The sequence below is a fragment of the Cephus cinctus genome, unplaced genomic scaffold (genome assembly GCF_000341935.2).
Source record: "Cephus cinctus unplaced genomic scaffold, Ccin1 Ccin1_scaffold0709, whole genome shotgun sequence".
Taxonomy (NCBI): Eukaryota; Metazoa; Arthropoda; class Insecta; order Hymenoptera; family Cephidae; genus Cephus; species Cephus cinctus.
In genome coordinates this window covers 899,863-910,765 of record NW_014333329.1, presented here as the reverse complement: position 1 = coordinate 910,765, position 10,903 = coordinate 899,863, and the positions used below count along the sequence as shown (strand labels likewise).

Genomic DNA, 10,903 nt, shown 5'->3' with positions numbered 1-10,903 from the left:
CGAGATGAGAGGAGAGGAGAGAAAGGATGAGAAAACTCAGCCAGTCTCTAACCGTAGGATGGGAGGGAGATACGCGCTCGTAAAAGACGGAGCACAGTCCCCAAAGAAAATACGAATTAAAGCAGCCAGTCGCCGATCCAAGAAACTTCCGTATGATCGTACGAGAGCTAGGAAAAATATCGTATGGCTCCGCCGAGCGGATAAACACTCGAGATCGTTGGGAGATGATTTCAAAGATATTTTTCTCGAGATAGGAATTTTCCTTGAATCGCGCGAGAAAACGGAATTCAAAGTTTTCCATGAGATAGCACGAGTCATGCGTTCGTGCTTGGACTGAACTCGAAACTAAATTCACGCGATTGGCTGGTACTGCTGCAGTTTGCATGATTACTGAAAAATTTTACTTTTTTTGTTTCTTCCCATTAGCGCTCACGCTTATTCACGTAAGCATTCTTTATCTCTGAGTTTTCCATTACCCTGACCAATTGGCGGTGAATTTTGCAGCGTGTTATCTGCCGGAAGCTTTACAACGTATTTTCAGTTCTATAATAGTTCCCAGTTACGAGTATCTTATCAAGTGCGCAAAGCGGTGCAGCGTACGGTGCATTTGAGAAACTTAGTTACCGTTATGGAAAATTATCTCGATTCAGCGAGTACGCGAGATGCATAGTAGATTACGAAAAAAGTGCCTCGTGAATTTTATTCTTGGCAATGAACTTTTATTTTTTTTTTTTCTTACCGAGAATATTCGCTAGGCGAAGCAAAAAATTCCGCTCGTTATACCGCGGGTCGAAGCTCCGATTATGAAGCTGTCCGCCTGGACGCAGGAAGGACGGAGAGAAAGGGAAAAGGAAAAATTCAACCCTTGGCTAATTTAACCTGACCAAATTACACGGCAGATACGAATCAGCGGATGCACAGAGTTCCAATTAGGAAATGGCAGACGTCTGGTAATAAGGACTAAAGTTGAGAGTGGACCGAGAGCGGGAATCATGCAGAGAGGAATTTAAGTGTATAGGGAAAAGAAATGAAGAGAGAGAGAGAGAGAGAGAGAGAGAGAGAGAGAGAGAGAGAGAGAGAGAGAGAGAGAGAAACAGAGGGCACGAGAAATTTAGTAAAGCAGTAATAGAAGGGAGAGGATGATAGTAGTATAATACAGGAATGGTCGGACATTACGTAAAGTAGCGTTGTCCGAAAGCCCTCGATCCGACGTCCCCAAACGGTATTAACTGTAGATAACAGCCAACCCTCGAAGCTCCGCGTTAAACAATGGCAGGGTGCGGCTTCAACCCTTTCCCTATCGGAAACACCCTCAACGATAACTTCGGGCTCGTATAGGAACGCCCGTAAAGCCCCTGTATTTAATTTACTGAATAATTGGAATCAAGCTGGCTCATTTGTGTGCCGCGTATCCCTATGGCGAAACGAAAACCGCCCAGCAATTTCCAAACCCCCCAGGAAAGTAGCTATATATATATATACATATAGTACATAAGGGAGAACTATCTATAGAAGGGAAGCTAGAAGAGGGGCGGGAGGAGGAGATGCTGGTGGGCCGGGATCCTGCGGGAGCCTGATGAGGAGATTTGTGCGCAGCCATAAAACCACTCGCCCTCCGATCTACCCGCAGTCCCATCCCCCATAGTGAGCCACCCCCGTGAGCACAGGGGGTGAATAAAGATGGCCAGATAATGGAACGCCAGCACGAGGGTCGGGATTGGGCCACGGACTGGGAGCCACGCTCTGGATTAAATAAGTGCCAAGGGTTTCAGAGTTTCCGTTTGCTCGTGTGCCTCCGTAATTCGGCTCTCCTCCAGCATCCCCTCCGGCTCCTCTCTCCCCTCCCGCCCCTCGTGATCACCCGGCAGACGCGGATCCTTTCGCGCCATCCCTCTTCTTCCTTCTCGTTTTCCCCTGTACCTTCTTCTCTCTCTCTCTCTTGCAGCTATTGCGTCAGTGTGCTCACGAAACGCTCAGGGCGGGGGCTGTTGGGACGGAGAGTGGGGGAAATGAGATTCTGGCGCATGCGCATGGACCAGCCGGAGAAATCGATGGCTGCCGCTCTGGTCACGTATATGCGTGCGACTCGAGAGCCGGAGGCTTAGTGGGGATCAAAGGGGAGAGGGGAATTCAGAGGGAAAAGAGAGAAAGAATATGTGCACGCAGAAAAGAGGGAACGAGCGAGAGAGAGAGAGAGAGAGAGAGAGAGAGAGACAGATATTACGATAATTTTATCCTGACGATCTGAACGAAAATTATACATTTTCGTACGTGGTTCATACTAATCAACCTCGTCGCGCTAGAAATGGCTCGGACTCAGTTTATACTCCAATATATATACACGTCTGGAAAATCGTGATGTCATCGACCTACGTTGAAATCTCTTACAAATTATCGAAAATATAAAACACTAACGCGTGGGTATCACGGAGATTAGAGGATTTATTCTTAAGTCAGATCTATGGCCTATATTAAATTAAAACCAAAGCCTGACTTAATCATATTTTATATCCAACGGCGTATTTCCTATATAAAGATATATGAATCCATCAAGTCCCGGGCCAAAGAAAGGTCAAACCTAAATTTGGTCCTCGAAAGGAATAAAGGTACAAGGATCAGGACAAAACAGCCCCAAATTTATCTTTCAGAAAACTCATATCTATCCAAGCCAAAAAAGAACTCTGTGTCCTGAACCTGGGTGGTCCCGAAGGGTCTAGCGCAAGCGCAAAACACGCAGCCCAGTTGTAACACATGGGAAGATGCACACTAAGACGCATGCTCGCGTAAACATGTACGCGAACTGCAGTCCGTCAAGAATTAAACGTGTAGTTCCCTGGAACCTGCCCCGTGTTCTCAGCCCACTCAAGGAACCTGATGGAACCCATGGAACCTTCTTCAAGAGCCATAACAACAACCAGGCGAACGGCTGATAACACCGGCTGCTCTCCACTCGCCAACCTCAGTAATTACCCGCAACTACCTTAGTCAGCCCCTGCAATGGGCAGGGGTGTGTAATATGTACGTTGCACTCGCAGCGTTTCCTATGTACCTGCACCTATAGGTAGATGGAGCCACCTGCTCTTTACACTATTAATGTACAGAAACGACACGAAAGGAAGAAAGACGTAAGGAAAGAAATAACAAAGCAGTAGCTCGGACGATAAAATGTGTTTTTCCTGGAAAAGATTTTTTTTTTTACATTTCTACAGGGTGTTTTAGTTCGATCGATATATACATATATAGGAGGAGCAATGCACTGTTTTAGAGACAGTTTAACGTTGCAGAAGCTTGCACGGGATAATTGGAATTTTCTATGCACGCGGACACGTTTGCAGGAACTGATCACATTGAAAGTACAGATTTATGATGCGTAGGTATTTTAGTGTGTAAATTTGATAATTCATTGCTTGTGCAGGATGTTTATGTCGGTATAATTGCTCGTGCGTAGTGGGGATTGTCAATGACGTATTGCAATTGGAGTATCCATATATTGGGAACGGAATTAATATTTTAACCATTTGTTTTTTTGCATGTTATTCATGCGTAGTGTTTCGAAACTTTTATGCTATATTTGATAATTAACGAACTCAATAATTGGTGCATACCTTGATCCAGGCAGATTTAGATATTCCTTAGTGAGACTGAACCATGAGACAAAATTGACGCATCCTGAGTTGAATGTATTCGGTGAAAGTACCAAGTACGAGCGGCGGAACTTAGAACTACTTGAATATCTGCGCTGTCGATAATTTGCAACCCTGCATCCCTTCTTTACCAACAGTCACGAAATCTCTCAGGAGGTTAAAGTGGGTACCAGTTCGATACCAAAGTTGGATAAAAAAGTTTGTTCTGCAAAATTAATAGTATCCTATAAACATGACAGATATATAACAGTTACATTTCTATTCGTCTAATCTTCATACTTTGTATATTTAGAAAATAATGCTCTTTTCCCTCAAATTTTAAAGTTTCTCCCACAATTATACCAACAGTCGAAAATTTGATATCGCGTAAGCTTTGGACAAAGTGTCTGTTCGAGATCAACGTACAGGCATACGGTAATTCCTTTTTCGGGATAAACAGACGAAAAATGTACTAGGATAACTGGTCGATAAGTCAGTCCTATAAAGTCTTTAGAAATACGTATAAAATCTGTGAAAAATGAAAAACACTTTAATTCAACGGAAATCGATCACTGGGATACTGTATACTAATGAAAAAGCAATAACTGGCCGATCATTGAATCGTATGTCTAAAGGTAACCAAGATCTTATCGCCTGACTCTCATAACCGCCATTACCACTTAGATTTATGAACGATAAAAGGTGTAAATTGTAACAATAAAACGCGTTTATATGTGACGAAAGTGTGCGCGAGGCGCGTACCTTATGTTTATTGCGTTCGCGTGGGCTAATGATTAGTAATTTGTGGTATTGCGTGTTAGTAGAGCTGATAACGTGATTCCCTGCTGTACCGACAACCGACTCGTCCCTCCGAATCCTTTCGTTTTTGCATTACCTTCGGGAACGAGGGACAGTGCAGCGACGATAATTAAAATTTAAAAAACAAATATAGTTCGAGCATAAGGCAATTTCGGAGTAATCCATAGATCTGACTTCCTTAAGCATACACGTTATCCAACAGAATTAATAGCATACTGACATACGTTCAAAATATTTATAACGAAATCGCTAAAAAATAATATTAAAAAATGAAAGTTGCATTTTACGAAGAAAAAAAGCCATTGTCCAGAGAAAAAAAAATTGCCTGGCCATTTTTTGTTAAAATACTGCCTCAAACTTCTTTTGAAACAATCCTGGAACACAGAGTCATACATCTTTATATCCCCTCCTCTAAGAGTTCGGAGTCTGTCCGATAATCTTACGGTGGTCGAATGCGCGCGCACGTATACCATGATGGCCGTCACATGTTCCAACTAGGAGTGGGGGATTCCCATAGGGGTAATCACGGGATTCGAGCAGGGATGGATAAGTACGAACTCGGTAATGCCATTGGCGGGATTCTCGTGGGCGAGGCCTGTCTCTGGTGAACGTCGAAGCAGCCATCATGGATTTCAACATGGCCGAATGCAACAGCCACCACGCTATACTCCGTTCCTGTAAACTCTTTTGCTCCGAACTTCAAATATCGATTACAATTTCACGAATAAATAAGAAAAAGTCTACTCGTACAATTTTGCACATGATCTCAATGAAAAATATGCTACTTCAAATTGATAGAATATAAAAATAATCATATAACGAACCCCACACCACATATTTGGTACAGTCAAGCATGAACATTTTTTATTTGAATATTCCAATAATATATAAATATATTAATCTTATTCTTAGGCAATTAATGCCTATCCTATGTAAAACTACTACCTATGTTCAATCAATGACTCTTTAATACGTGAAATTAAAGTGTTTGAATGTCCAACGACAGCAAATAAATCGATTACACGTTTAATGTAATAAACGGTCAATTCATTCGGTCAACATTTTACTTACCTGTTCGCGTCTTGTAGATCAACAAATATTAACACAACGTTTAACAAATACAGACTTGGCACTGGGTACCCACGTGTTTGACCGACCAGTTAACCAACCGATTTATTGTTCCACAGATCGTCGACCTCACGTTTCCTCCCTATGTACACATTCACAGGACGAAGATTTTTTCCAATAAAACCAAAAAATTCATAATATGTCACAAAGCAATAATCTCGTCCGATAACAATATTTCCGAGAGAAGAAAAAGATAAAAATAAAAAAAAAACTACCAAAAAACAAATTAGTCGTTTAAATACAAAAAAAATGACAGCTCCTGCTTCGATTAAAAATAAAAATATCAATTTTCCGTAATTACACGAATCTCATGCAGTTTCAATCTCGTCGCATGTTAGATTTGTTACGGCGCGATAGAATGTCCCGTAAATCTTAACAGCACGTGGCTGCCAGACAGAAACGCTTTTAAACTTAGATAAAAGAAACCCGTCTGCTCCTTTATAATGACGCTTCCCGACGTCGATCTAACCAATGCTTTTTTTGTGCCATAGAAAAAAAAAGCATACCTTTTGAATTTGTCATCTAAAATAAAAATATGCTCTCTACCACCGACGTAGAAAACCTTATCTAAAGAGATAAGAAAATATGACTGGGGTATTCAGAAGGTTTACCGATGAGAATTACCGGGCAAACTGACACTCCGAATTTTATTGTGTTCATGTCATAAGTCGGAATAAACCGTATTTATCCATAGTATTCTGAACAGTGAATGGAGAGGCGGTAAACCGAGGTTATTAGTCTCAAATTCTCACGAACGTTCGTGCGAAGATTCAGGAAAAAGAGAAAGGAAAAATAATAGCGTTCACACGTGAAGGATAGATCAGAAAAGCAATATCATTGTATCACAGTATAATAGAATATTGCTAAAATTTTTCAAAAATTTTCCCTTCCTCTATAACTTGCAGGTTTAAAAGAATATAATATACTGTAAATGAAAATGTAAAAAATTTTCAAATTAATATTAAATTGACCTTTGACATCGAACGGGTCAATCGCGCATACAAAATTACGATTCTAACTTTGCGCTTTTTCAGAATCATAAAAATTGCTAATAAAGTACAATGGGGTCATTATCGTGGAAGATCCGAAGTTTGCTGCACTCCGAGGCATCTTTCCGAGGTGTCTATAAATTTCTACCCAATATTTATTCTCCGATACGTAATAGTTTTCTTGTAAGAGGTACGTAAAGCCACGTTGCTCCGTGAAGTACAGAAACTTCGTAAAAATATAACCTGATGATTTATATTTCTTGCCATTAATAAAAGCCCAGAGTTTTCAATTAGCGAAGATACACATAATTTCTATACTGCGGCAAAAACTCATTGACATTTCCATAAGCATCTATATACATTCTCAAAGTGACGTTAGCCTTAAAAAAGTCAATAAAAAAAAATCATCGATAGCGATCGATATCCAATTAAAATTTATTTTATCAGTCATTCCTATGTATATATCAACTGAATAACATTATTAAAAATAAACATCCTGGATCGTCTACCACTTTTATTTTTTTTAATAAACAATTAATTATAAGGTACCAAGTAGCTCAACAACATAACCATACCACAAGTTAGTTCGATTGATTTTACACCCGTAGGCACGCCAATCAATACCGATCCCCTTGAGAAGTGATTGGCTAAGTAATTGCTATCGTAAATGCTATTTCGAAAAATTTCGTCCCGTTAACTAAACTTGTACCTCTGACGTAAAATCTAGACTGACCACTTTTTCTTGTCTATTAAATTTTACAATCATCCTGTCCGGCAAGGTCAAAAAATCGGCTACGAAACCTCTGCAAAATGCACGGTAGACACCTGACTGTATGTTTACAAAGTATAAACCAGTATTAATTGCCACTGAAAAGTGCTGCAAGTTCAAAATTAATTTATACATTAAAAACATACACATTGAAGCTCCACAGAGATATTTTAGTTCCTATTAAGAGAGACAAAAAAACACGTACGAAGATGTACGATATATGAATAATCACAGGTGTTTACGAGTGAGATAATAACCAAGCTTTATGGAGCTTGACAAGCGAGCGACGTTACGTGGCTCGTAATTGTAATTATTATTATTGTATATCACAATTATGCAGCTGGTCTGTTTCAGCGGACGAGTCGACTGCATAACAATTACGAATACACTGATACGTTCACTCTTCCTTTCGCCCAGTAATTGTACCCTTATTAAACTTTTATATCTAATCAACAGGTGTCGACAAAAAGCTCATTTCCCCGTATTAGTTAACGTCTACTATGAACATTTTATTATTTCATGACGTCACAGAGGCATATGTAAATCGCATTACCTATCCATCCGTACCTATGTAAGACTGGAAATAGGTCTGGTTTCGTTACGTAGTAACATTGCAACGAAATTCGTATCTGTATCTAAAATTGAGCACATTAGAGTGGAATTGAAAAAAAAAATGATACGTACATTAAAATTATACAACAGACCGAGTCAAGTTCAAGTTCATTGATGCTAAGTCGCTGAATGATAACAAGTCGTTTCTCGTAAAAGGCATAAAACGCATCACGTGACGGTATGATATATGAGGCGAGACGAATAGCCAGATATAAAAGGGTTGCTATGAATAACACTAAATCACGTTTTCATACGTCTCGGATCAACGCTTAAGTGTATTTTAGAAACAGACAGTCATCCTCTCTGGCCTTTTATCATAGTCACTTTAATCAGCTTACCCAAGTGCACTGATAATGTTACGAGAGCGCGATTCTAAATCTATCGACACATTTATACCAGGTCCAACCACTGTTATATCAATTAAATTCACGAAATCATTCCTAGCGAGACTCATTATCGGTACACACTGAAAACATTCTGCTCGAAACGAAATAAATATACTCTTTTTCTCCCTCGCTGTATTTATTCCGATCAATTTTTGTTCGTATAATTAATGAGCGTTATAAAACAATAATCGAGCGATAGTCTGCGCAGGTAAGGTCCAATTAGTTAAGATTCTAGTTGGATACTGCTCTACGAGTTTCAAGGTCGACGACCGTACCTGCTAGCTCTCTCTCGTTCCTAGCCCACCCTGTAAATATCAAGCCTGATAATAATCATGGGTATTGCGAACAGGTGAAAAAAAAATTCTGAGATAAATAATGAAAATTAATCATAATTAGCGACTATCAATTAGCAATAGATTCCAACCGGTTTTTACATATCCTGCGTATACCGCACTTTGTTACCCAAGTGGCATCCCATATGCACGTAAAGCTTGCAGACGATATCCGTGAATCGCACGTGTTCCTACGTTCACGTGTTTCATCTATACCTATAGACATACAACGACGTACGTCTTAATACCGCCTCGAGACCTGGTCTCTAATGGGATAAACAAATGAACTAATGGGAATCTTAAACAGCAACCTACGCTTGGGATCGGTCAGTTCAGTCGAGGACGCGCGAGGCGCGTTGGCGCCCGGGAATAAATTATTAACGGCCTTATAGGGCCATTTTACAAGCTCACAGTCCCTGAGAACATCCACTCGCGTTCACCGTTATGTCTTCAGTGGTTAAACGCAGCCCGCGCATCGTGCCAGTAAGATGGACGATGACTAATTCGCACAGCATTCCCAATGCACGAACACATTCATTAAAATAATAATGACTCTTGTAAACCGTCACTTTACTAGATAACACAGCGAACAGTTGAATTGTAACAATTACTTTAATCGGCAATGCATAACTTGGGAATTCATAAAGTTACGTAATATGTATACAGACATCGGTAGGTAAACTTAGCATATACGTAAACAAACAATCCTGCTCTTACAGGGTCAATACAAAAATATACTTGAACCAATAACCCATGCATACGATTCGGGTCGTTAACATGTACCGTACCTTAATCCTTGTATGGTCCAAGATGATATCGTGGCAAAACGTTCGTCCTTCAGGAACCACAAGAGTTAGAAACGTCACAGACACACGTTTTGGACTGACAGTCTTTACGAACCATTCGCGCACCTTAACGATTCATAACAAAGCACAAACCCCATTAGAATCCCATAGAGAAGCAAAAGTATTTACTATCACGTTTTGGCACTCTCCATCGTCCCTCGTGGGACGCGTACACGCAAAATATCGGATACTCGATCGATAAGACCGAACAAAGGAAGCGTTACTTGCGGCAGTCGAAGGCGAGAGTAAAATAAAAAGTGAAACGTATCGGAATGTCGAATTTACTATTTCTTCAACGAAGGCAACACGAAACGCACGTCAGGCACAATGGAGAACTTTGGCGCGTGCGTGCTGTTCACAATGTAAGCGAGTGGTGCTTTTCGAGTGCATAACAATGGGGGCCACGTTACTGAAATAAGCCTCATACTATCTGGATAGAACGTACCGCGCACTGAGACGATCGTCTCGTAGCGCAGAACCATCCACCCCCCACCCCTCCGTAGCCAATCGGCACTCTACCCCTACCCCCACCCCCGTTGTGTGTGCGGCCAAATGGAACCCCCTCCTACGTCCCAAGGACCCCCACTGTGCCCTCGATGAACCCCACTACTTGTGTCTGATATAGTGTAGGTATGTTACCAATGTCGCCCCTCCTTTGACAGTTTACTTCACGAGGTAGGCCATGCTACTCTACTTTACTTTTCTTCGTAGTATACGAGAGCACAAGGCTGCCTATGACGCTGCGACTTAATAAGGAAAATATTTTTGGAACTTGCTCGGAACTGGGTGGTGTATATGAGGATGTAAAAATGATATAGTATATGTATGTACGAATGACGTACCTTCGTTGACAGCATACGTCACGAGGTATGCTACTCTACTTTTATTCGTAGTATATGACGCCACCAATCATGCTGTGACTTACTTGATAAAATATTTTTGGAAATAATTGCTTCGAAATTGTTGCATTGTTAATGATGAAAAAATTATACTGATTGTTTTTTATGTAGTTGACGTTGGGATGCTGATAATTTTTCTCGAGACTGGTGATAGTAGTTTGTCATATTTTTTTGGGGATATTTAGGACTTTTTTAAGTTGGGGTAACTTGATCTTTTGTGAGCGCCATTATACTGTTTCCCATGGTATCCGTGGCTCCTCCTATTTCTATGCAACTGGATGCTGGGGTAGGATGGTTCTTAAGTGTTCTGGTATTCTGGATGCGGAGGAGGTTAGAAATGTGGACAGACCTCCCTCTGTACTGGCATTTTACCCCCTGGTGAGTTGGGAGTGGCTTTTTGAGAATTAGTCTCAGGCCATCAAAGACGGCATTAAAGGAATGTATGATTTGAGAGGAAATTTTGAGGATTCGATATTTTGAAAATTTATAAGGCACGAAAAC

General features: G+C 40.7%; 1 protein-coding gene across 1 annotated transcript in view; it reads right to left on the bottom strand.

The window, feature by feature from the left end:
• The window catches only part of LOC107270231 (homeobox protein abdominal-B), a 67,565-nt gene extending 57,627 nt beyond the window's left edge, over positions 1-9,938 (bottom strand). Inside the window, exon 1 of the mRNA XM_015745062.2 lies at positions 9,447-9,938. The gene's annotated coding sequence lies outside the window, so the exon portion shown is untranslated. The remainder of the gene's footprint in view (positions 1-9,446) is intronic.
• Between the last annotated feature and the right edge of the window lie 965 nt (positions 9,939-10,903).